We start from the raw sequence: 23,423 nt of genomic DNA on the forward strand, positions 1-23,423 counted from the left end.
TTGAGAGAGAGAGAGAGACAGAGAGAGAACGTGAGCAGGGGAGGGGCAGACAGAGACGGAGAGAGAGAATCCCAAACAGTCTTTAAGCACTGTCAAGCTCAGAGCCCAGTGTGGGGCGTGATCTCACAAACTGCTAGACAAAATCCAGAATCGGATGCTTAACTGACCCAGGCACCCCGAGTCCGTCCTTTCTGTGCAGTTCTATGTGTATATCCTGCAGTGTGCATCTCTTGCAACATGATTTGGTCTCTTTCACGCAACTGGCAGTAATATAAAAGACAAAGAAGTGAGATTCTCTCTCTCCCTTATTCTCTCTGCACCATATCTTAGAAAAAGACACATACTAGTTAGTGAAACCTCCTTTTCATCCATCTATCTAAACGTCCTAATTAAGAAGGGGCAGAGGCCATGTGCTATAGTACTGTATGTATACCCACAGAGCCTCCCAGTGTTTCCTACACAAGCTTGACTGACGCCTAACTAGACATAGAGTGGCAAGACAGCCAAGAAAGGGAGAATGTTTACTAAAAAAAATAATAATAATAAAGTAGAGAAATGGATTTTTTTTCCTCAGTCTGTAGTTTGTCTGAAATTATGTGAAACACTGAGTTAAATGCTAATAGTATATGACAACTTGTAACTTTCAAAGTATCTTCCAGAATTACATCACTGCTAAAACCCACAAACATATCTGGCTTTAGATCTGTGACAACCTAAATAGAAGTTTATAGTGATTTAGATGGAAATAATTCCACCAAGGAATCCAGATGGCATCATAAACCACAACAGAGCAGATTAAGTGGTCTATGAAGTCATTCTCTGCTGTTACCACACACTGAAATGTACAATATGTTTATTATTTAATGAATGCCACACTATTGCAGAATCTTGGAAACAAGACAAAACTAAAACGGTAAAATTTCATTCAACCAAAAAGGGTTTCAGCTTTCTTTTATAACTGTTTTCTTAACAATGCAAAGTATAATGTACATACTAAAAGAAAACTATGTTGGATGGCTCTATCATTCTGAAATCAAGATGACCATAATTCACTGTACACACAAAAATGTCCTTATGTGCATGTCCTTTAAGTACTTGGTAGGTGCTCACTTCATGGTAGCTGATGAAGGAGCGAAGGGGCCAAGGGTCCCAGACTGGGTCTTGCTGATAACCAGTTCTGTCACCTTGGGTAAGTCAACTTCTCTAGACCTCAGTCTTTCACAAGGAGGCCTTGCAAGATCAGGATCCTCAACTAGCCACCATGATTCTACAACTGGCCCTCAAGTCGAACTCATCAAAGACAAGCAAGGCTGATGCTCCCTGCTTGTCCCATGGCTTTCAAGCCACTCCTCACTTCACCTTTAGAAGCATTCCACTCCTGGAGGTCAGGGCAGCAAGGAAATAAAAAAAGTCATTTGTTCTTAAAACAATTATGGGACTCTGGCCACTCAAATTTTTAATGTCCTTTGTAATGAATATTAGTTGTCCTCTTCTCAGCCTCTTACTGCCCCCTTCTTTTGCCAACAATAACCAATTTTCTTTTGGGTAACTCACTCCTCTCACACTCTCAGGCACAGTTTTGGTGGGATGTTAGCCCCTGTCTCCTTCAGTTCCAAACCTCTAGTACCATGAGAAGGCCTGGAATGGCTTAAGCAACATGGGAATAACCCTCATCCCTGGCCACAATGACTGGCTGAAAGACAGGGCTATAATCCAGCTGAAGACCATGAGACTGGAGACATTAGGAATTTGCTGGAGTTTCTGGGAAAAAGAAGTTTCCTCTCTCTCTATCTTCTACACGTTGTAAGAGACCTTTTTCCCTGCAGGCTAGTGCAAAGATAGAAAGCCAGGAGGTACTACTGGGTTTTGCCACCCTGAGGGGAGAGCATAGCTGCTGGAGCCAGCACTGTGGGGAGCCTGATGGCGGTGAGGCTGCAGAAGATAGAGCAGACAGACATTGACCATCGCTAGTGAAATTGCTGGGCACGTGGACCAAGTCTCACCCAGAAATAAGACTGAATTTTTCCCCTTTGCAAGTAAACAAATTCCTCTTAGTGCTCAAGCCAGTTTTGAGTTTAGTTTTATGTCACTTGCAACTTAAACACCCTTCCTTTTAGCTTTAAAACGATATGAATGTTTAAAAAATGTTAAAAAAGGGGGGGCGCCTGGGTGGCTCAGTCAGTTAAGCATCCAACTTTGGCTCATGATTCATGATTCATCATCGGCTCATGATTCATCTGATCTCACAGTTCATGAGTTCAAGCCCCGCATTGGGCTCTGTGCTAACAGCTCAGAGCCTGGAACCTGCTTCAGATTCTATGTCTCTCTTGCTCTCTGCCCCTCCCCTGCTCACACTCTGTTTCTCTCTAAAAAATAAATAAACATTTAAAATAAATAAATAAATAAATAAATAAATAAATAAATAAATAAATGTAAGACTATTTCCCTTTTTTACAAAAGAAAATATGTCAATATCATAGATGAACACTGAATTGCAGTGCTGTGTTTTTCATTTCACTCATTAGATACCTACCAGGTGACAGGAACGGGGCTGGAAACACATGGGTGAGGAAGGCATTCATAAGGAATTCAGTAGAGAGTAGCAGAGCAACACAGAAAAACTAGCAATTGCAATCAAAGAGCGTAATACAAAAGGAGATATAAGTATTAAATATAATGTTAGCACCAAGTAAGAAATGATGCACTATACTTTGAGAAGCTAAATCAGGCTTTATGGAAGAGATACTTGATCTCACTTCTGGGCAGGATGTAAAATTTACCAGGGATAGCAGAGGGGGAAAAAGGGTCTTCCAGACATGTTCAGAGCAGTGACACATGAAATTGCATGAAATTTGGGGGGCACTGTTTGGTATACAAGGAGCACAGGAGAGAACAGCAGAAAATGGAGCTAGGGAGGCAGGGCCTTCAAAGCCATGCTGAGGAGCATGTACACGAAGCTAAAGGCAATGAGGAATCCTTGGAGGATGATGAGAGCAATGTGACCACATCTGCATTCAGGAACCACCACTCTGGCAGAAGGGGTGGGGCTCCCCCAGAAGCAGATCCCTGAAATATATCAGGAGAACGATGTCCAAGGCCTAAAGGATACTTGCAGCACTGAGGTGAAGGAATGGAGAGGGCCAATGGTGGGAAGGAGGGACTTAGGGAGGCTGGAGAGTTTGGGGTGACTCTCAGGTTTTTAGGTGGGGTGAATGGTGAAAGGGGAAACAGGCTGAGAGCATATCATTATTCATTATGGTCTGGTTTTCAGCATAATTTTATGAGTCAGTAAAACAGTAAGTATAAAATATATCAATGTTAGAAGATATTACAGATAATTTTTAGGTTGAAATGGGGCAGATGGGTTTGTACCTAAAATGGGGCAATGGGTTGACCTGGCAGGTACACAGAATAAGATAACCTACGAATCCAGGAAAAGGGAGCACTCAGAAATGCAGGTTCTAGGCAGGCAACAGAGGGCCCTACCTGGAGCAGCAGCCTCATTTGTCTTTCGTAAGTCAGGCTTGAGAGCCAGTTGTGGGGATCACGGAGGCTTTCTGAGGACCCCCGATCTCGTCCAGGCCTCTACTTCGCAGTAAGAGAATGAGGTCTGGAGAATCTACCTCCCCTGGTTATCAGCAGGACCCAGTCTGGAACCCATGGCTCCTCCACCCACAGGTCACTCGGTGGCACTTCCTCATCAGCTGCCATGAACTGAGCATCTATCAGGTCCTTGACAGACAAGTAGACATGCCTCTGCACTCATCACTTTCACTTCCCGACCATGATCTGCCCTTTGGTCAATCCTGAAACTGAAAGTACAATAGTCAACCTCATTAGTTGCGTGGCTTGGAATTATGTTATGCCTGGCATGATTCTAACTACCAGCTCCATAATTATTTCCTGGTGCCTAATGGCTAAAAGGCACGAAAGAACCTTCGTTTATGCAAAAGGAAGGACAAAGGGAAAGAGGCCACATCCTGATTTTATGACAACAACGATGACAAATTATTGTATGCTCGGGACCATAATATAAGTATACATTAAAAAAATATGCGTTATGTAAATGTTTACATGTAAACATTGGTTATTAGAATGTCTCTAATTCACTTCAAAATGGAAAGGGGCAGCACTGTATTCTACACTGCTACTGGCTCTGCATGTTGTAAGAACCCCACATATATTAAACTGGCACAGGCATTCTGGGCACATGATCAGAAAGTCGAACAACTGCAATGTTATTCATAGTTTCTTCAATTCCATCAATTCAGAATCTGATGCAGAGAAAGTTTAACCTGACTTGCCTTTGTTGTAGAGATGGAGAATGGGATAGTTAAGATTTAGGAAAGAATTTAAGAGACTCAGCTATTTAAAATACTTCAGAACCATGTATACATCTACCTGATAACAGCATTTTGAAAATACTCATCTATTCACTGAAACAGCCACATCAGGATCTCTGTTTGCAATAAACTACCAACATTTTATTTTGGTATTTCACTCATTTATAATGGCCTTCACCAAATTAGACGTATTCTTTATACCTATAATTGAATGCAGTCAAGATCCACTCTAAAGAGGAAAAGTGTTTATATAGATTAATCACACTCTAAAAATGAATACCACGAGTTTAACAGAATTCACAAACTGAAACGAAACCCACGATTGCAACTATTAATTTACAAAAGTATTTCTTTCAGGATTGCTTGGGAATTGTGAAAGAGAATGAGCAGATGCATTAGATTTAGAAGTTTCAGTAAGTTATAGCCAACTTCAGCCCACTCTGTGAAGTTAGCACCCCACCTTGTGGAAAATAATAGGTGTTGTTGAATGGAAGCACGCCATGTTAATTTCAGAGGCCATGCTTGATAAATCCTGCAACCACCAAATTGCCACTGAGTTATACACATACGTAGAATAAAAGATACAAAACAAAATATTTCTATTTATTAAAGTAGCAGAAAACTAATGTGTTTCCAAGATACAAGTATACCCTTCCCAAAAGACTGGTCCTTATGATATGTGTTTGGGTTATTTAGAAAATAAATATTTCCTATGCATAGATTACTATTTCCACAGGTGCTTTTACTACTTAGTTTGTTTCAAAACATAACTTTAATTGTTTTCTAATTGTAACTTAGAAAATACAGAAAAATGTTCAAAGACAAAAGCAAACATCAACCATTATTCACAACCAATAGATGATCCCTCTACCCTCTGCACAAACTTAAGAAAATATTGGGTCACTTAAATCCTTTCTGTAACTGAAAGCATTCTAAGATGACCTCAGGTTTCTAAAACTGAAATAATTTTTTATCTTTTAATTTCACCAACTTCTTTCCCAATCTCCTGTCATGGTTCAAAAACACACCCACCATTTGTCCGAATGTGTCCTGTGTTTTCCAATTTCCTAGCCCTGAGATCTCTCCTTCCCCTGTATTCAAAGCACTTACTTTTTTTTTTTAATCAAAGCTATATAAATAAATATATGTATACACACACACACACACATATATTTGTATGTATGCATGTGTGCACACACACACGGTTTTGAAGTTTCCTATGAGACTCTCAGTTTGGTCAGACACCTGAGGTAATTCATCATCATTACTGGTTTCTTGGAAGCATCCTTTCTGGAGTTCTCTGTCCCCCTGCTCAACTTCCAACTCCCAACCAGTTGTTCTCTAGGCCTGCTGTATGTGGTGGTCTTCATATGGAAACTCCCTTCACTGCCATCCTGAAAATTTCCTTCATTTCTCTTCTGGGCTGGAACCTAGATTCTAGGACCACAGTCTTCCTCCTTCTTAGGTCCTCCTTGTTTTGGTGGAGCACATCCTCTATGAAACGTCGTATGGGAACTGGTGTGAGGATTGCTCTAATCATTATTCTGAATGGCACTTGGACTCCAAACGTGACTCATTTTCCTTCGCTTTTTGGAAATTTTATCTTTAGTTCTGAAATTGCATGATGATATATCTTCTGTGACTATAGTTTTACTGGGCTGGGGATATTCCTTTAGTTTGAAGGTCACATCCTTTAGTTGTAGGCGTTTTTCTTGGGTGATTTTTTTTTTTTTTTAATGACACCTGCCTGTGTTATTGTTCTTTCTGGATAGTAGCCTTCCAACATCCAGTTTGATTATCTAATTTTATTATCTTTTCTCTGTTGGTTTTATCTTTTCGTTCCGCTTTATACCAGAATTCTTCAACATGATCTTCCAATATTTTCATTTTTTATTCCTACATCAAAATTTTAATAGGCAAGGATCTTTCTAGCTATATGAGGTTTTTTTAAAAAATGGATATCATTCTTTATTTAAAGACACAATGTCCTTTCATTTCCCCGAAGATACTGTTTTCCTTTAAGCCCTTCCCCTATGCCCTGGCTCATGATTTGCCCTTTCCCCTGATTCCTTTTCTCAAAGTTGCTTCCTCAAATAGTTTTGCTTTTTTCTTATGTTGAGACTTCCCTCCAATGTCTGTAACTGTGGATGTCGGTTCACGCCAGTGATTCTCAGGATGGGGGTGGATTTCTCCCCCAGGGACATTCAAGCAAGGTCTAGTCTTCAAGACTGGCGGGGGCGGCTTGGGGGGTGGGGTGGTGGTGGTGAGGGGCTAGGAAGACAGGGATTCTACTGGCATCTAGTGGTTGAGGCCAGAGATGCTGCTTAATTAACATCCCACAATGCCTCCTCACAGGATTTACCTGACCTCAAATGTCAATAGTGTCGAGGCTTGGAAACCCTGGTTCATACTAAAGAATGAGGCATTAAAAGGCAGACTCGAAGCTCTATGCCCTGGGTAGGGTTGTCAAGGGGAAGATAAAAATAGTCATAGTGAAATAGCCATTTCACTGGGGGAAATCCTAAATATCAGAATCTATACTTCTATTCTCCTGAGCAAATCAGTTTTCTGAAAGCTAATCTTCAATCTTGTGCCTGGGGGAAATAAATGTAGCATTCTGGGAGCTTATTGGAAAGGAGATCTAAGGGGTGCATATTGGGGGGACAAGTAGTTAGCTGTTCACTCTCCTTACATCTTCTGTTCACAGGGCAGTGTCTATCCAAAATATGGCTGGGTGTTCCCAGAGCCAAAACCTTTTTAGTTCAACCTCTCCAGGGGTAAATGTTGGGTTTTCTACCATGATAGGGTAGAGAGTCTACCTGGTCTATAGGCAGATTTCAACCAAGAGGCCTCGTTTCAGCCCCAATTTGTACTCCGGCCTCCAGGGTAGCACTGCCCAGGGGTACTTTGATTAATTAACTAGCACTACTCAATGACACTTCACTTGTTAATTAATTCTGAAGGTTGCCAGTATTTGTGCTTACGCCTCTCGTACTGCACAAAACATTTCTTGAGGCAAAAGGGCACTTCCTTTCCTTATTTGAGTTCTTTGTAAAACTTGGTCCAAATTTTGCACATAGAAGCTAATCAACCAACATCGACTTTCGATTTTCAAGAAGGATTTTACCTTGGGGAAGCTGCAACTTCTAGGAGCTGTTCTGCCCATCTCAAACAAAGAAGAGCCTATTACACAAATGCCAGTACTGCAGCCTCAGCAAGGTGCTTGGTGAATCAAATCTTTAAATAAAAACACTCTCCAGGTGGAAAGACTGCTCTCAAGCCATATAAAGCCTTCTCAAGTCAGGAGAGGAAAATTATCCTTAGCAAGGATCTATGTTTCTAAATAAGAAATGAGACCGCTTCTCGTCACCCTCCCCACACGGATTAGTATGTGTTACAACATACTAGAAATGTCCCCTCTGGCAGCCATTCTGAAGATCGGCCCTCGGGCCTCCATGGAGCAGTGATGCAGGGTGCCACCACTCCATGTTCAGCGGTGCACTGCCACCTGGTGGGAGCAGGAGGGGTAACAGCGACACGGCTGAGGAGGCCGCACAGTACAAGGATGCAAGTCTTTCAACATCTGGAAGGGCTCTCGGGGACCATTTCTAAAGGCTGAAGGACCTTTTCGGTTGGGAGAGAGGGAGAGGAAAGAGAAAAAAAGGGACAGAGCGCAAGGGCGCAGGACTCAGGAAATAGTTTTGAATCAGTGCAGGGAGGGCCCGTGCAGTCCCTCTGACTCCCAGGGTGCCTGTAAGTTCTTCAGGGCAGAGGCTGTTGACTCTTTTAGGTGGTGCGAAATGTTGTTTACAAAGACAGTGACACACAGGGATGCTCCACGTACAGAGTTCCCCAGGTCAGTGATGACAACTTCATTCTTAAAATTGCTCAGACCCAAAGTTTTGTAGTTTTGCTTGATTTCTCTCTTTTCTTCATATCCAATCTGTCAGGAAATTCTATTAACTCTATTTTTTTTTAATTTTTATTTATTTATTTATTTTTTCAACGTTTATTTATTTTTTGGGACAGAGAGAGACAGAGCATGAACGGGGGAGGGGCAGAGAGAGAGGGAGACACAGAATCGGAAGCAGGCTCCAGGCTCTGAGCTGTCAGCACAGAGCCCGACGCGGGGCTCGAACTCACGGACCGCGAGATGGTGACCTGGCTGAAGTCGGACGCTTAACCGACTGCGCCACCCAGGCGCCCCTATTAACTCTATTTTTAAAAAAATATCCAGAGTCCAACCATTTCCCCCATTCCTACCCCTTTCGGTGCAAGCCACACCACGTCTTTTGTGCACTGATTCAACCGCCTCCTCAGTGGTCTCCTTGCTTTCATCCTTTGCCCTTAGTCTATCTGTACAGAGTGATCGGTTTAAAACCGCTCCCCATTTCCCTCAAAGTAAGACAGGGAGTCCTTACAGTGGCTGATGAGGCCCTATATCATCTGGCCCCTGCACCAACCCCTCCCATCTCCTCTCTACAGCCTCCCTCCTCTGACTCCCCTCCAGCTACCAGGATTCTCTGCTGTTTCCCCAACATCCAGGAATGCCCCACTCTATGGCTTTTCCAGAGACTATCCCTTCTGCCCAAAACCCTTTTTTCCCAGGTATCCCCATCTTCTTTAAGGACCTACAAGCAACTTCAATTTTTTTCTTCCCTGTCAGAATTCCCAATCCCACTACCCCTGTGCAATCTTCCCACAGCACTGACCGCCTTCTAACAAGCTTTAAGATTTTTTTATTTACTATGTCCAGTGTTACTGTCTTTCTGATCCAGCTCACATTCAGTAAGCTCCATGATGGCAGGAATTTTTTTGGTATGTTTTGTTCATGGGTGTATCCCAACTGCCTATAATAATGCCTGGTCAATGGAAAGCAAATATTTATTGTTGAATAAACAAAGTTTAAAAAAAGAAGGAAAACATTAGAATTCTGACTACTATTGCCTTATGAATTTTGTAAAACTGAAAATCTTTCTTTAAAAAAAAAGATTTTATTTTAAGTAATCTCTACACCCAAATTGGGGCTCAAACCCACAACTCTGAGATCAAGAGTCGCATGCTGTACCTACTGAGCCAACCAAGGGACCTGGAAAAGTGAACATCTTTGTAAAAGATTAAACATCAGAAACCTGTTTCTGTATTTATTCCTGTCATATTTAACATCTATGGATATGAATAGAGGGCATAACAGGTTTTACTTAGTGACCAGAACAACAACTGTTTGGGATATCTCTTCTATTTGTCTCTGCCCCACATGATATTTATACTCTTTAATAAGTTTATTACATTTACTCTAAAACAAGAGTTCAATCAACAACCTAGCAGAATGCGAAGTACGAAAGGGTTGACGTGCCCTTCAATGTCAGCAAGTTACTTAATTCGGGCTTTTTGTAAACTTTTTTCCTAATCAAGGTAAAACCCACATTTAGAATATTATAGAAACCCACGTTTACATACTAAAGACAATTTGGAAAGTTAAAAGAATACTTGCGCGCGCGTGTGTGTGTAAGTACAAAAATGTTTACTGCAGTATTCAGTGAAAAATTGAAAAATTGCTGAAAACTGCAACAGGGAAATGGTACATCAATACCACAAACCACTATGCAATCATTAAAAAGTGTAAGGTAGACCTATATGTACCAACATGGACAGCCATCAAGGTATAGAGTTAAATGCAAAAACACTGAAAACAATAGATAGGTTTGATTTATGAACTAGCCATCCCCTGCCCCCAACCCATTTATGTAGCTATGTGTACATGTAATTCATAGTATTTTCTTACAGTAAATGTACAAGAGAGAAAAAGTCATACCAGCAGGTATAACTCGAGCTTGCAGTGTTTATTTCTTTTTTTTTTTTTTTTAATTTTTTTTTTTCTTCACCGTTTTTATTTATTTTTGGGACAGAGAGAAACAGAGCATGAACGAGGGAGAGGCAGAGAGAGAGGGAGACACAGAATCGGAAACAGGCTCCAGGCTCCGAGCCATCAGCCCAGAGCCCGACGCGGGGCTCGAACTCACGGAGCGCGAGATCGTGACCTGGCTGAAGTCGGACGCTTAACCGACTGCGCCACCCAGGCGCCCCGCAGTGTTTATTTCTAGAGAGTGGGACTGGGGCAGGAACAGGGAGCTCCTACTTTTTATTTTACATAAAGTTAAGTAAAGAAGTTCTTTACTGTCCAAAGTTTTTAAATTAAGAAATTAAAAAATGGGGGGGGGGGGGCGGTGCCTGGGTGGCTCAGTGGGTTAAGCATCCGACTTCGGCTCAGGTCATTATCTCGCCATTGGTGAGCTCGAGACCTGCATCAGGCTCTGTGCTGACAGCTCAGAGCCTGGAGCCTACATCAGATTGTGGATTGTGTGTCTCCCTCTCTCTCTGCCCCTCCCCTGCTCGCACTCTCTCCCCCTTCTCTCTGTCTCAAAACTAAATAAACATTAAAAAAAAAAGAAAACTATAGGAAAGAAAATTTGGAGAGAAAAGAGTAAAGAAACAGAAAATAATCACTTACAATCCTGCCTCGGTTGATTGTGGGGCAAATTTAATAAGGATTTGCTGAAATATACACATAAGTATAGTGTCTTATACAGAATCGGCACTCATTTAATATTTTTTGAATAAATGAACAAATAATCTTTCTTGGTAAAACAGTATAAGCTTATTTATAGAGCAATGGGAAATCTTGTTAAATGACCCCAAAGTAAAGCTGGCTTCAAATCAGTTTTCAGCACCTTCTGTTATTTTATGTAAGAAAAATGCCTACTCTGTAATTTTTACATGTAGTTTTGAAAATGTTTTATTCAAGTGTTGCTGAGCTTTTTTCTTTAATGATATGATCTAAAAGGGCTAACTCATGCTCTAATAGAAGTTGCTCCGAGTAATGGTTGTCAAGAAAGGCAGTTAACAGATAAGGCTCAGACACAGCAAACGGAAGGATGAACCAAAATCCACCGTGCAATGCCCTGAGCCTCGTTTCCTTCCACATCTCGCAGGGGTGGGCGTCCCTGGTGAAACAAAGGCCAGTGTGGGGACACTGTTGCTCTCCAGGAGGAAAGCTCTGGTTTGATTTTTCACCTCCCTTCACATAACACAGCTCTAGTAATTGGTTCTACTTGGGAAAGTTACCATCCAATCTTTCTGAAAGATATTACTTTAGCTACACTTTACTTTAGAACTAATCCCAGTGGAAATTACATTTCCTTTAGAAGGCTTTTTGAGATATTTTTTTCATAGAAGTCATTTCACAGCTAAACATTTGTTTCCTTGTTTGTTTGTTTGTTTTGGCTTAGCTTTTGCTCATCTTTCTAATCTCAGTTGCGTCATTCCAGTAGGATTGAGATGTTTCTCCCAAGGAAACCCCGTTTCTCTTTAAATGCCAACCATGCAGAGAAACATAAGCTACGAGTAGAGTTAAAAAGTACACCACAAGTAATTATTTCTCTTTACTCCTGTGTAATTATAAATACGGTGAATTGCAAGCCTTAAGATTTTAAATACCATTTTAAAAATTACACTCAATCAAAGGAATCAGGAGAAATTTGAATGAAGTTTCTGCAACAAAAATAGGTCATCCCTACCATTTCATTAGCAAAATTACATTAATTTAAAATTTAGCTTAAAAATTTGCTGTATGATTAACAACTGGTAATCTGTATCTCCTGATTTCTGAGAAGGAAGGTCTATCTGTTTTTGGAAGAGCAGTCTTGTGTTGCAAATGTGGGCTTTGGCTTCTCACCAGAACCAAGTGTGAATCGATGCACTTTTATTCCTAAAGAGCTCTGAGCGATGTGAACGAGACACCTTGCCCAGGCACAGAGTGCAATTACTGTTAATGCTTTCAAATGGTGCAGATTTTCTGCTTCACTTAAAAATGCTGAAAATCAAACTATAAAGGGAGAGTCAAAGTCTTTAACCACAAGAATATTATCTGTAGCTAGGAAATTGCAGTTGGTACAGTTATATCAGAAAAAAAAAGCAAATTGGGTGAGCGGGGGTTGCTATTTATACAAACAGCCCAGAGCAGACATCAACACAGAGAACGCAATAAAACTCCAACTTTGATTAGAAAATTAATGTGGCTTTGGTTCTGGCAAGATGGCAATATAAACTAACCTGAAAACCCTCCTTCTGTAAGCAGATTAAAATGCTATAATAAATGTAACAAAATATGGTTTTATCTGAAGTAGAAAGAAGGGAAATCCCTACTTGCCAGACATAAGAAAAAAATGAGAAAGGAGAGGCAGCCTTTGACACAGAGGCCTGGGAGGAAGATATAACTATGCCAGTGACCCTGGGTTGGGCTCTGAGGACCCCCGTCCTGTGTTTGGGGGGAGAGGCCCAAAGAAACAACAAACTGAGAGCTGATACTTGTAGGGTAATAACAGCTTCCTATATTTGAAAGTTAGAGTACCCTGGGGCTCAGTTCTTAGTCTTCCACTAATTTCTAACTATACTCAATCCCTTGGTGATCTCATCCAGTTTCTTCTTTTAAGTACCATCATGTAAACACCGAAGAGTCCAAAATTCACATTCAGTCAGACCGGAGCTCTCTCCTGAACTTTGCGTTCACAGATCAAACTGCATAGTCAACATCTTTGCATGTATATTTAAAGACATAGCACACTTGGTCCTCCTGCTCCCTCATGCAATCCTCTTTGCTTTTTTCTGATAGCTTGGGCCAAAAATCTAGATGTCATCCTCTACTTATCTCTTCCCCACACCCACACACATCGTATCTGCCTAAAGACAACATTTGTCTCTACCTTCAAAATTTATCCAGAATCTGACCACTTCGCATCACATCCATTTTTGCCATTCTTGTCCAAACCACACTGCTCTCTCACAGGATTACTGCTAAGGCCTCCAAACTCCTTTCCTTGCTTCTGCCCTTCTCCTCTTTAGTTTAGTCAGCAGCCAAAATGATCCTACTAAAATATAAATCAGGGGCGCCTAAACAACATGCTACAAACCACCAATGAGTCAACGAAGAAATCAAATAAATAAATAAATAAATAAATAAATAAATAAATAAATACATGGAGACAAATGAAACTGGAAACATAATGGTCCAGAAATCTTTGGGACACAGCAAAAGAAGCTCTGTGAGAAAAATTCATAGCAATACAGGCCTACCACAAGAAACAAGAAAAATCTTAAGCAAGCAAACCTTACACCTAAAGGAATTAGGAAAAAAAAAACAAACAAAACCCAAAGTTAATAAAAGGTAGGAAATAATAAAGATCTGAGTGGAAATAAGTGAAACAGAGACTTTAAAAAAGCAATAGAAAAGATCAATGAAACCAAGAGCTGGTTCTTGGCAAAGATAAGCAAAATTGATAAAACTGTAGCCAGACTCATCAAGAAAAAAAGAGAAAGGACCCAAGTAAATAAATCAGAAATGAAAGAGAAGTAACAACCAACACCACAGAAATAGAAAGGATTGCAAGAGACTTCTCTGGAAAATTACATACCAACAAATTAGACAACCTAGAAGAAATGGATAAATTCTTAGAAAAAGATAATCTTCCAAAACTGAATCAGGACAAAATCTGAACAGGATGATTACTAGTAACAAAATTAAGTCAGTAATCCAAAAAACTCCCCCAAAACAAAAGTCCAGGACCAGATAGATATACAGAATTCCTCTTAAACTATTCCAAAATATAGAAGAGGAAGGAAAGCTTTCACATACATTCTATAAGGCCAGCATTACCCTGATACCAAAACCAGACAAAGACACAAGGAAATAAAAAACCCACAGGCCAATATCTCTGATGAACATAGATGCAAAAATCCTCAACAAAACGTCAGCAAACCACACTCAACAATATGTTAAAAGGATTATTCACCACCACCAAGTGGGATTTATTCAAGGGGTGCAAGAATGGTTCAATATTCACAAATCAATCAATGTGATACACATATCAAACAAAATGAAGGATAAAAATCATGATCATTTCAGATGCAGAGAAAGCATTTGACAAAATTCAACATCCATTCGTGATAAAAACTCTCAACAAAGTGAGGTATAATAAAGGCCATATATGAAAACACAGCTGACACCATACTCAATGGTAAAAAACTGAGAGCTTTTCCCCTTATATCAGGAGCAAGACAAGCATATCCACTCTTACCACTTCTTGCAACATAGTACTGGAAGACCTAGTCACAGCAATCAGACAAGAAAAAGAAATAAAAGGCATACAAATTGGTAAGAAAGAAGTTAAACTGTCATTATTTACAGATGACATGATACTATATACATAGAAGACTTTATAGACTCCACCCAAAAACTATCATAATAATTGGATTCAGTAAAGTTGCAGGGGATAGAATTAATATACAGAGATTGGATTGCATTCCTATACACTTAACAAAGTAGTAGAAAGAGAAATTAAGAAAACAATTCATTTACAACCGCACCAAAGGAAATAAAATGCCTATGAATAAACTTAGCCAAACAGGTGAAAGATCTGATCTCTGAAAATTATAAAGCACTGATAAAAGAAACTGAAGACAACACAAACAAATGGAAAGACATGCCACAATCATGGATTGGAATAACATTCAAAGTAATCTATACATTCACTGCAACTCCTATCAAAATACCAACAGCACTGTTCACAGAACTGTAACAAATGATCCTAAAATTTGTACGAAACCACAGAAGACCCTGAACAGTCAAAGCAATCTTGAGAAAGAAGAACAAAGCTGGAAACATCACAGTTTCAGATTTCAAGATATACTACAAAGCTATAGTATAAAAAAAGTATGCTACTGGCACAAATACAGACTCATAGATTAATGTAACGGAATAGAGAATCCAGAAATAAACCTATGCTTATACGGTCAGTTAATCTATTGACAAGGGAGGAAAGAATATACAGTGAAGTGCTGGAAAATGGTGCTGGAAAAATTGAACAGCTATATGCAAAACAACGAAACTAGACCACTTTCTAACACCATACCTTAAAAAAAAAAACCAAAAAACTTAAAATGAATTAAAGGTGAGACAGGAAACCATAATACTCCTAGAATAAAGCACCGGCAATAATTTCTTGGATATCTGCCATAGAAACATTTTTCTAGATATGCTTCCTAAGGCAAGGGAAACAAAAGCAAGAATAAAATATTGGGATTACATAAAAATAACAAGTTTTTGCGCAGCAAAGGAAACCATCAACAAAACAAAAGGCAACCAAATGAATGGGAGAAGATATATGCAAATGATATATTCAATGGAAGGTTAATATTCCCCATATATAAACAGCTTATACAACTCAACACCAAAAAAACAAATAACCTGATTAAAAATGGACAAAAGACCTGAACAGATGTTTTTCCAAATAAGACATGCAGATAGCCAATATATACATGAAAAGATGTTCAACATCACTAATTATCAGAGAAATGCAAATCAAAGCCACAATGAAATATCTCCTTATCCCTGTCAGAATGCCTTGAATCAAAAAGGTAAGGAATAACAATGGTTGGTGAAGATGTGGAGAAAAAGGAACTCTTGTGCACTGTTGGTGGGAATGTAAATTGGCACAGCAACTGTGGAAAACTATATGACGATTCCTCAAAATATTATAAATAGAAATACCATATGATTCAATGATTCCACTCTTGGGAATTTGCCCAAAGAAAACAAAAACACTAATTCAAAAAGATATACGCACCCCTACGTTTATCGCAGCATTATTTACAATAACCAAGATATGGAAGTAACCCAGTGTCCACTGACAGATTAATGGGTAAAGAAGATTTATACACATGGATTATCAACTATAAAAAGGAAGAGATCTTGCCATTTGTGGCAACATGCACGGACCTAGAGAGTATTATGCTAAGTGAAATGAGTTTCTTTTTCTTTTTCTTTTTTTTTTTTTTTGAAGAGAGTCAATCTTTTATATATGTGTTTAATTTTAAGTGAGCAAAGATCTTTATAGCATTGGACAAAAAGGAAATTCAGTTCTTTACTAGAATGGCACTACAAACTCCCTTTTGCATCATAATAATCAAAGAATAGTTGCTTTTTTTTTTTTAATTTTAATGTTTATTTATTTTTGACAGAGAGAGACAGAGCATGAGCGGCGGAGGGGCAGAGAGAGAGGGAGACACAGAATCCGAAGCAGGCTCCAGGCTCTGAGCTGTCAGCACAGAGCCCGACGTGGGGCTCAAACTCACAGACCGTGAGATCATGACCCGAGATGAAGTCGGACACTCAACTGACTGAGCCACCCAGGTACCCCAAAGTGCGGTTGCTTTTTAAATTTTGTAGAACATGGGGCGCCTGGGTCGAAGCGGCCGACTTCGGCTCAGGTCATGATCTCACGGTCCGTGAGTTCGAGCCCTGCGTCAGGCTCTGTGCTGACAGCTCAGAGCCTGAAGCCTGTTTCAGATTCTGTGTCTCCCTCTCTCTGACCCTCCCCCGTTCATGCTCTGTCTCTCTCTGTCTCAAAAATAAATAAACGTTAAAAAAAAAAATTAAATTTTGTAGAACTTGTTTATAAAAATACCTAGCCCTGGTGTGTGGGGCTATGATTTCCCTTACATGTGGAATCTAAAAACAAAGGAATAAACAAAAAACAGAAACAAACCCATAAACAGAGAACAAACTGACGGTTGCCAGAGGGAGGGAACACAGCTGGGAGGATGGGCAAAATAGGTGAAAGCCAGTGGGAGATACAGGCTTTCAGTTATGGAATGAATAAGTCATGGGAATAAAAGGTACAGTATAGGGAATATAGTCAATAGTACTATAAAAACGTTTTATTGTAACAGATGGCAGCTACACTTGTGGTGAACGCAGCATAACATACAACCTTGTCAAATCACTATGCTGTACACCTGAAAGTAATGTAACAGTGTGTGTCAACTACACTTCAACTAAAGAAAAAGTAAAAATAATAACAATAAAAATAAAAATAAAAGATCACATCGCTCCTCTACCTAAAGCTTCCCAATTGCTCCCCATTTCACACACAGGGAAAAAAATTCTAAGACTAAAAATGGACAACATGGCCTTAAAAAAATCTGATCCCAACATGCCCACCTTGATGTCTATGGGCTCATAATCTGTTCAGCTCTTCCTCACTTACTTTGCTTTGGCCAATTTGACCTCTTTGTTATTTCAAGAACATGCCAGGCATAGCCCCACCTCAAGATCTTCTTTGCAGTTATTGTTTTCTCCAAGAATTCTCTTTCCCCAGATGGCTTTATACTTCACCTCCCTCAGGTCTTTGTTCAAATGCCACCTTTCGTGGCCACTCTAACCTAAAATTGCAACCTCCCAAACCTAAAATTTAACCCCCCGATATTCCCTATTTCCTTGCCTTGCTTTATTTTTCTCCTTAGCATTTATCACTAACACATTACAAATTTTACTTGATTATCTTGTTTATTGTTTCCCCATTGGAATGCAGCCACCATGAGGGCAGAGATTCTTGCATGTTTTATTTACTACTATATCACTAGCACGCAGTAGGTGTTCAATAAGAATCTGTTAAATAAATGAATGAATACTAAATATATATTTATGAAGGAAAAAAATTCAACCTAGAATTCCAAATGCAGTATGCAATCAAAGGAAGATCAAAACCAAAATATATTCTCAGGAAAACAAAAAACACAGAAAGAATAAATCACTTAACAGACCTTCCATGAAAGAATTAATAAAAGATATACTCTGGAAAAAAGACATTTGATCCAAAAGGAAGGCGTAGAAAGAATAAGCAAAGAAAATGCTATATAAATCTAGATAAGCACTGACTGTATAAAATAATAGTAGTAAGTAATTTGGGTGGTATAAAAACAAGGTAGAACCAAAACACTAAACAATAGTATGTAAGATAGGAAGGGGTGCTTACACTTAAAACATTCTAGGGGCGCCTCAGTCAGTTAAGCGTCTGATTTCGGCTCAGGTCATGATCTTGCTATCTGTGAGTTCGAGACCCACGTCAGGCTCTATGCTCACAGCTCAGAGCCTGGGGCCTGCTTTGGATTCTGTGTCTCCCTCTCTCTCTCTCTGCAACTCCCCCGCTCACACTCTGTCTCTCTCTCTCTCTCTCAAAAATAAACATTAAAAAAAATTTGTTTTAATTCTAAAAGCCTTGTTTTTCAGGAGGAGGATGGAGATATTAAGTTTTTGACTTTGAGTTAGGTATCCATGTAGACATTTAAGAATAATGTCTTGGGAGAATAGAATAATTTCCATTCCAGGGGAAGGAAAAAAGGGAATATAAAGAAAGCTAATTAATCCAAACAGAAGATAGGAAGGGAGGATGAAAAGACTCAAAAATCTTTCGGTAAGTAGAAAGAATCAAATAAAATAGTAGAAATAAATTTAATACATTAATAATCACAATAAATGTACAGGTACCAAACAAGCTACTTCAAAACCAAAAATCATTGTCTTTTAATTTTAAAAAGTGTTATATGTCATTTATAAAAGACACACCTAAAACACAACATATCAATAAGTAAAAATAAAGAGATGGATAAAGATATACCATGTGAACACTGTAGCACAGATTACAAAAGTGGCAGGAGAATATTATGAAAATAATTATGTTAACACATTCGTAAACTCATAAAAAATGGACATAGTCCCAGAAAAATATCTTAGCAACATTGTCTTAAGAACAAACAGAAAGTCTGAGGAGTCTATAACTACAACAAAAAGAACACATCAGGCTAGGTATTTTTATAGACAAGTTCTACAAAATTTAAAAAGCAACTGCGCTTTGATTATTATGATGCAAAAATGAGTTTGTGGTGCCATTCTAGTAAAGAACTGAATTTCTTTTTTGTTCAATGCTATAAAGAGCTTTGCTCGGGGCGCCTGGGTGTCTCAGTTGGTTAAGCGTCCGACTTCAGCTCAGGTCACGATCTTACAGTCTGTGAGTTCGAGCCCTGCGTCGGGCTCTGTGCTGACAGCTCAGAGCCTGGAGCCTGCTTCCGATTCTGTGTCTCCCTCTCTCTCTGCCCCTTCCCCACTCATGCTCTGTCTCTGTCTCAAAAATAAATAAAAACATTAAAAAAAAAAAAAGATCTTTGCTCACTTAAAATAAGCAAATATATAAAAGATTGACTCTGTTCAAAAAAAAAAAAAAAAAAAGAAAGAGCAACTGATATTTACCCAAATTTCTCCACAGAACAAAAAGCTGTATACTCACATAGTGAGATTAGTTTAACCTTGATACTTAGGAACAGCACAAGAAAGGACAAGTACAGGGGAATCCTATTCATGAACATTAATGAAAAAACCCTACAAATATATTTGTAAACAAAATCCAGCAATGTGTTAAAATATAACTCGCTATGAACAAACTGGGTTTATTCCAAGAATACCACAATAGTTTATACCATGTAACTGCCCATGAAAACAGATAAAATGGTTAAAACAATATGATTATTTGAGACGAAGAAAAGACATTTGATAAAAATCAACTAAATATGATTTAAAATTAAACTCTTGGAAAATTTTTAAAATCAGAAAGAATATAAGGATGACAAGTACGTTGCTTCTATTAGTTATTGTTCTGGAGAGTCTAACAACAAAATGAGAAAAAGAAAGAAAAGGTGTAAAGATTAGAAAGAATCACAATTTTTACTATTTGCAGATGATATTATTTTGATAACATAAAAGTGTACTTAACATAATATGATACCTTGATAACATAAAAGTGTACAAATTATTGGAATTAATTAGAGTGTAGCAAGGTGGTTCTTACAAGATCACTATACTCCAATCAATTATATTTCTATATACTGAAACACAGGAAAGATCATTAAAAGATATATCACTTACAATGATAATGAGACAATACAAGGTACGTAGAAATAAAAACAACAAAAAATATGCAAAACTCTTGTGATGAAAATTAAAAATGTTACTGAAAAGCATTAAAGGAAACCTAAATAATGGAGAGATGGATGATGTCCCGGGACAGGAAGATACCATCACGTAGATTTAAGTTCTCTTCAAACTGATGCATGGATTCAATTCAATTCATACAAAAATTTTAGTATGTTTCTTTGTGAACTTGCCAAAGCTAACTCAAAAACCCATGTGAAAAAGAAAGAACCCCTAAAATACTCCTGAAGAGTAAGACTACGGGAGCTTGATATTAGCAGCAGACAAACCAGTTAACAAAGAAGAAAGCTCACACACAGATCTATACATATGCAGCAACTTGATATAACAGGGGTAGCACTGCACATTAGTGAAAAAAGGAGCATTCAGTAAATGGTGCTGAGCCAGTACTCGTAACTATTGTACTAGACAGTGAAGATCTAGACTGTTCAATATTCTTGGCTAATAAGGGCTCTGCCAGCAAATGTATTGATCACTACTGATTTCTTCACCAAGACTCCCTCTTCCCAGTCTTGTGAGCCCCATGGAAGATACACAATGGATAGCTGTCTATGGGGGAGGTGGGGGTTGCAAGTACATCCCTCCCCCCCTTAATCTGTAGTGAAAACAAGAGAAGAGGAAGTGGATTCCTCCCCTTATCAAGTCTTGGTGGGAAGGTGTCTCTCCACCTGCCCTCTCCTCTAAGTGTGGCACATGGGGTGGCCAGCAGAAAGGACAACAGGCATGTTCATGCTATCACCCTCAGTGGCTCTCCTCTGCATTTTTGCAGAAACTCTTCCCAGCTTCAGATTCGTAAGTATAAAACCTTTTAGGAATGAGACAGTATTTCTTTTCTAAGGAGACTTGCATTGCCCCAGCAGTAAATTAACTGATGGAAGGAGGTAGTCTAACAGAAATGCTTAGTCCTACAGTGGTGGTACCACTTTGATAGTAAGAAAAAATAACGGCACTTTAAAAATTCAAAATCTTTGGCTTTTGTATTAAGGTGAATCAAATCTTGTTTGGACCTAGATGATATTATGTTAAGTAAAATAAGTCAGACAGAGAAAGACAAGTGCCATATGATTTCACTTAGAATGGAATCTAAAAAGCAAAAGAAACAAAGCAGAAACAGACCCATATAAACAGAGAACAAACTGGTGGCTGCCAGAGGTGAAAGGGTGAGGGAATGGGCAAAATGGGTGAAGGGGAGTGGAAAGTACAGGCTTCCAGTTATGGAATGAGTAAGTCACAGGGATGAAAGGCGCAGCATAGGGAATAGAGTCCGTGGTACTGTGACAGTTTTGCATGGTGACAGATGGCAGCTATACTTGTGGTGAGCACAGCATAACATATAGAGTTATCAAATCACTATGTTTACACCTGAAACTAACATAACACTGTGTGTCAACTAGACTTAAATTAAAAAATAAATAAAATAAAGTGAATGACACCCAACTTATTGGGCTCTAAAGTGTCTACAACAACGTTCCAAATGTTTCATTAAACCATGAAATTCAGCAAATAAACAATCCATATGCTGATGGACCTGGAGGGAAATATTCAGTATATATACTGAATTAAAACTAGAGCCTCCAATTGGATGCAACTTTAGAAAGAAGAAAATAATACATACACTAATAATTGGGTAAAAAGCTACCTGTTCCTTATGTTGAAAACAAGAATTTGTAGTTTTTTAAATTTTATATTTTTAAGTAAACTTTATCACTGCTGTAATATAATACTATATTCCTCTTGTGCAAAAAATCACCATCATATTCTCCAAATTCTCTACCAATTCTAACATACACTATGATTCAATGACATTTTTAAGTCTCTGATGCCGCGAATAAACCCTGAAGCATTCTTTTCTAACTTAGTTTTTTGGGTTGGAAAAGAGTACACAAAAGAGGCCTATGAAGAAAAAGTTTCAGAGAAGACACGTTTAGGTAAGCGACACGTATTAGGCAGGACCTTACTTCTACTTCTCAGTCTCACTTTTCTCATTTGTGAAATAAGGATCTCGTTATCTGTCTCACACATTACTAAGAGGGTCAATAACTAGCACACAGGGATGAGTAGTGTCCCCCCTCAAATTCCTGTCCAGCTGGGATCTGTCAACGTGACCTTATTTGGAAACAGGTCTTGTAGATGGATCAAGTTAAGATGAGGTCATAGCAAATTAGGGTGGGCCATACATCCAATGACTGGTGTCTTTATGAGAAGGGAATGTGAAGACAGAGACACAGAAATGGCCCTATGACAATGGAGGCAGAGATTAAAATGATGCTGCTACAAGCCAAGGAACACCAAGGACTGCTGGCAACCATGAGAAGTGAGGAAGATTCTCTCCCCTTCAGAGAGAACACGGCCCAGCAGACTCCTTGACTGCAGACTTGTAGCCTGAACACTCAGAATGTGGTACTCTGTTACAGCAGACCACAAGAAACAAATACAGCATTGATGCCTAAAACAGAAATGAAGCATTTGGCTCATCTCCCACATAGAAAAAACATACCATACATTTTGTTAGGGCTCAATTCACAGCAGGCAGATTCTAATGTTGTTTGACATGGACTCTCCAAGAACACATTTCCACAGTGTTTTAGTTAGGGATCATGTTTACAAGTGACTAATACTCAACTGGAGTTTAAAAGGCCTGGGAATGGAGTGGAGTGGGGTGGGGAGGTGAGAGAGGGATTTGAGGGGGAGTGAGAGAGGGGTGATATTAGTGGATCCTGATTTTCCCATGTAGATGCAGCTGGGCGTCTGGAGTTACTAAAGGCAGGACTCACCATCTGGTTTCTTATTTTATTCTTCCTGTGCATTAATTTCCTTCTTTCCTCCAACTGTAGTCTGTCTTTACCCACCACATGAAAACATGACTGCCAGCAGCTCCCAAGTCTTAGCTTTCACAAAGTTTGCCCCCAAAGAAAGACTGTCTCCATTTTCTGGGTCCCCAAGTCCAAAATGCCCAGTGAAACACTTTGAGGGGCCTGAGTGGGGTCAGCTTCCACTCCTGAACCATGGGCTGCCACCCCATGGCTGGGAAGGCACCAGAGGAGGGATGGATGGAGACAATCTACACAAGCACTAGCTCCAGTTTCCTTCATGATAAAGCACAGTTTCACTTGGGTTCTTTTACCCCAAATTCTCACTAAAATGCTAAAGCGAGCAGCCAGAGGTACAGAAGTAATTGTAAAGGCAGATACAAAGACAAT

At 39.3% G+C, this 23,423-nt stretch overlaps 1 protein-coding gene across 3 annotated transcripts in view; it reads right to left on the minus strand.

The window, feature by feature from the left end:
- The window catches only part of ALG14 (ALG14 UDP-N-acetylglucosaminyltransferase subunit), a 102,781-nt gene that overhangs the window by 72,796 nt on the left and 6,562 nt on the right, over positions 1–23,423 (minus strand). The window lies entirely within an intron of this gene.

The sequence above is a fragment of the Herpailurus yagouaroundi genome, unplaced genomic scaffold (genome assembly GCF_014898765.1).
Source record: "Herpailurus yagouaroundi ecotype Mexico unplaced genomic scaffold, PumYag 77, whole genome shotgun sequence".
NCBI classification, from domain to species: Eukaryota; Metazoa; Chordata; class Mammalia; order Carnivora; family Felidae; genus Herpailurus; species Herpailurus yagouaroundi.